We start from the raw sequence: 4,830 nt of genomic DNA, 5'->3' as shown, positions 1-4,830 counted from the left end.
GCTTCACTGGAACATTGCAGCAGGCCAAGGATGGACATGTGGGTATGAGAGCAGGGTGGAGTGTTGAAATGGCAAGCGACAGGGAGGTCTGGATCATGCTTGCGGACAGACCAAAGGTGTTGACAGGGCCCTCAACTGTGTCCGGCCCTTCTCTCACGCATCCGCCCTCACACCTTCCTCTCCCTCCCAGAACCATGATAGGGTCCCCCTTGCCCTCACTTATCACCCCACCAGCCTCTGCATTCAAAGGATCATCCTCCGCCATTTCCGCCAACTCCAGCATGATGCCACCACCAAACACATCTTCCCTTCACCCCCCCCGGCGGCATTCTGCAGGGATCGTTCCCTCCGGGACACCCTGGTCCACTCCTCCATCACCCCCTACACCTCAACCCCCTCCTACGCCACCTTCCCATGCAACCGCAGAAGGTGCAACACCTGCCCCTTTACTTCCCCCCTCCTCACCGTCCAAGGGCCCAAACACTCCTTTCAAGTGAAGCAGCATTTCACTTGCACTTCCCTCAATTTAATCTACTGCATTCGCTGCTCCCAATGCAGTTTCCTCTACACTGGAGAGACCAAACGCAGACTGGGTGACTGCTTTGCGGAACACCTTCAGTCTGTCCTGCTCGTCCTGCTTTCTACCTTTAATGTCACCTATTAGCACATTTCTTAGCTAATATCACCACCGTCAACACCTCTTTGTCCTTTTGTCTATGACATCTTTTGATAATCTCCACCTATCGCTGGCCCTCTATCCAGCTCTACTTGTCCCACCCCCCTTAAATCAGCTTATATTTCACCTATTTTTTCTTAGTTCTGTTGAAGAGTCATACGGACTCGAAACCTTAACTGTGTTCCTCTTAGCAGATGCTGTCAGACCTGCTGAGTTTTTCCAGGTATTTTTATTTTTGTTTTGCCTGAAAGGTCATGTGCTAATAGTACTGAATTCTCAAGTTTAAGTTTACATGATTATTCATAACATAGATGCAGACAAAGACGGGTCTAAGGAGCATTTTATGGTGGGAGAGAATTGTATATTACTTCAATTTAAAGAGATGGAGGCAATTAAAGGAGAGTGTCACATTAGGGGTACAACAATTTCAAAAGGTCTTGAGAAACCTTACAAAGCATCTCAGCCTACCTGCAACCTTTGCCTTGACTAAAATAGTGAGGATTAGGTAATGGCAGGCAAAAATAAGGGAAAGACAATCTTAGGTGTCAACATGAAATTGCAGCTGTTCAGCTGAGATCACAGCTCTGTTTAATTGGTTCTGAAATCAAGTTAGTTCTGCATGAAGTACTTTTGAGGAGGATTATTCTCTGTGCAATAGCATAGTATGATACTGATAGGTCAGCATTGCAGCATGCCTACAAGCAGATGCAACCACATTTCAGACCAGAGCTACCCTTGAATTTGCCAGTCCTATGATGCTTAGTAGGGGCAGGTGTCATTGTAATAGATGCCACAGCTCTGTAACTGACTCACTACTGACCCAGAGTGTGAAAAACAGGTCCTCACAGTCACTGCCAAGTGAGTGTACCAGAGTATGCAGAAGCATTTGGCGGCATCTTGGAAGACAATGCCAACAGACAATGCTGGTTCTTGGTCAGTTTTCTTTATGTAATATCTCTTAAAACATGACAAGCTATGACTGGAATGCTTCTGAAAAACCAGCCATAGCAGCTGGTTAGGCATTCTCTATATTTTATGATACCAACAGGGATCTGCTGGCACAGCTTTCAGCACAAGGTCTACCAAAGTGAATTATTTAATCTCTGCAGATATGGAAATGTGGTTGCTGGCAGGAGGCTAAGGAGAACTTTGTGGGCAACTTGACTTGCCTAGTATTCCTTCATTTGTTCTCCTCTCCTTGCACTTATAGAGCCTCAACACATTGTGACACTTGCTGTTTGTGTTACTGATGGTCTTGGCACAGCTTAATGAAGCTGCACACAAACTTGGCCATCAGGATGAGAGCAACAATGGGTATGTTTTTCCCACTTTATCTGGGGATTTATGTATAGTGTCCCTGTGGACAGTCAATCTTCAATTTTCAGATAATGTGGAAGATGGCTCAGAGTCTATCATGACACGAATAGGTATGGGCTGTTCTCCTCCATATACAGCAACACCGAGAGAACCTCATGCCTGATGACCAGGTTCTTAACCACAATGAAGAAGGGTACATTGCTCCCATATACCCAATTTCCATTTTACTTTAGCAATACACTTTTCCCAGCTTTTGGCACACACCCTAGCTCCTCTGTACTATACTCCCAGCACCTTCAATAACCTGATCTGATGATGATGGGGACAAAGGAATGGTTGGCACAGTTTCCAAAGAACATGACTTTGCTTTTGTTGCTGTTTACTCTGGCTCCTGAGGCCAGATTGCAGATACTCATCAGTCTGTGGACTGACAGCAAATCTGAGCAGAAAGTAGCGGCATCTCCACATACAGGGATGCCTTGACCTGAGTGTCTTCGCTGCCTGGGATCGTCAACCCCCTTACACTGTATCCCTACTGAGGAACTCGACAGAAGATTTGATACAAAAGTTAAGAGGAATACAGACTCTGGGTTAGTTTGGCAAGGTTTAGGAAAGGGCTTTAATCTAGCAGGAACACACTGTCTCATTTTTAAGCTCCATGCCAGCCAGATTCAGAGAAAAGGCTGACAAGAAAAGGTTAAGTTTACTTGCTACCTGTTATTGCTATAATGTGCCTTAATGGGATTGCAGCGTGACATCACTAGAAAGGAAGTGCATCGTGTGATCTGGTCTCATTTCACTTTTGCTTCGGAGCTGAGAACACACAGTCAGCTCTGATATCTTTAATCTTTATTCCTCTGTATAAATGTTCTCATGTGTGCCTGGTGTCAATAAATGAACCCACAACATGTTTACACAATCCCTTATGAGTATCACTATAACACATACAACATGGTGTGCAGCAGTGGTTCCTTCTATACAACATAGTGGTCAGCCAGGCAGCAAAATTCAGTACAGGTATGACATGGTGAACAGCCTTAGATCATACTAAATGGCATGAGACAACCCTCGATGTTCTGGTCCGAGTGCATCAGAGAGTGCTGAAATTACAGTGTAGTGACTGCACAGAAAAGCATTGAAGACACAGAGCAGAGATAGGGCTCAAATGAAGAGCTGGTAAGCAGACACTCATGGTGAGCAGGACAGCACATTGAGAGAACCAGCACCATGTTAGCTCAGTCAGGAAAGGTAAGTGACCAGCATGTGGGCTGGACAGATAGTGATATAGGGAGGGTTAAAAAAAAATCATAAAAATTGGGCCAGAGAAGATTGCGATTATAAACGGCAGAGTTTTGGAAAAGTGCACTAAAGTAGCTACAGTGACACCTATCCCAGCTACTATAAGCGAAGGAAGGTCAAAGGGATATTGTCAAAATGTCTACAAAATTCCCCAGTTTGAATTGGGATGCAGCTGACCTAATATCCGAATTCAAAATGTTTAAACAGTATACAGAGTTTTTTTGATTCATGTGTGTCTGAACCAGACAAGTAAGCCATCAAAATTCACATAGCAATTGGGAATGAACATGTCAGGATTAACAGCAGAAGAACTGAAGGATGCCCAAAAGATATGGACTACGTTAGGAGACTGGTTTGGAATCAGGCTAAACATTCGTATTCATCGGCTAGAGTTCATTTTGACAACAGCCTACAGAATCCATCAAGCATTTCATCAGAAGATGCAGAGAAAAGTACTGTGATTTCTCAGATGCAGAATGAGCAGACAGAATTGTTGAGCTGGTGGTCGCATTCACTCCCATGGAAGAATTCTAGAAAGATCTGCTAGTCAAGCCTAAAGCATATAGCATGGAAGAGCTACTCAAGGATGGACATAAGGTTGAGTACAACTAAGTACAGCTCCAATTGTTGACACATTCACAAAAGCACCTAAACCTAGCCAGATATGTGGAAAGTGTGGCTCCTGCATGCACCAAGGAGCTACCTGCCTTTCCAGCAATTCAGCAAGATATGTGGCAAAGAAGGCCATTGGCACTGCTAGTGAACCAGATCAAGGGCTGATGTAGCTACAAAGAGTCATGCATTGATCCAAACAGACCGTATACAATGGGTATCTTCAAGCAATAAGAATGCCCATTAGAACAGCACCTTCCAAACCTACAACCACTACCACCTAGAAGGACAAGGGCAGCAGATAGATGGGAACACCACCACCTGGCAGTTCCCCTCCAAGTCACTCACCATCCTGACTTGGAAATATATTGCCGTTCCTACACTGCCGCTGTGTTAAAATCCTGGAACCCCCTTCCTAACAGCACTGTGGGTGTACCTACACCACGTGAACTGCAGCAGTTCAAGGAGGCAGCTCACCACCACCTTCTCAAGGGCAACTAGGGATGGGCAATAAATGCTGGCCCAACCAGCAAAGCCCACATCCCGTGAATTAATTTTTTTTTAAAATCCTCCTGGGTATCACAGATGTTCTACATCATGGAGACTAAAGGCCCAACAATTTCAGATCTACCAGCATGCTGTGAGCTCTCACTAGTAACAACCATGGAATTAGTCAGACCTCATACAGCAGCACAATCTAAGAAACTACTCCTCTCAACTCAGCTTATGACCTAACATTGATATATCCAGAATGTTTCGACAAAATTGGCAGATTCAAGGCACATGCAGGAGCATGCAAGCCCATCTATTGATCCACCAGGTAAATGCAACATCCACTTACAAGAGAAATTGAAGGTTGAACTGGAGAGAATGGAGAAAGACAGAATCATGAGAAGAGTACAGGAGCACCCAGATTGGTGCAGCTC

Source organism: Cetorhinus maximus, chromosome 10 (assembly GCF_964194155.1).
Source record: "Cetorhinus maximus chromosome 10, sCetMax3.hap1.1, whole genome shotgun sequence".
Classification (NCBI taxonomy): domain Eukaryota; kingdom Metazoa; phylum Chordata; class Chondrichthyes; order Lamniformes; family Cetorhinidae; genus Cetorhinus; species Cetorhinus maximus.
This window is presented reverse-complemented; position numbering follows the sequence as displayed.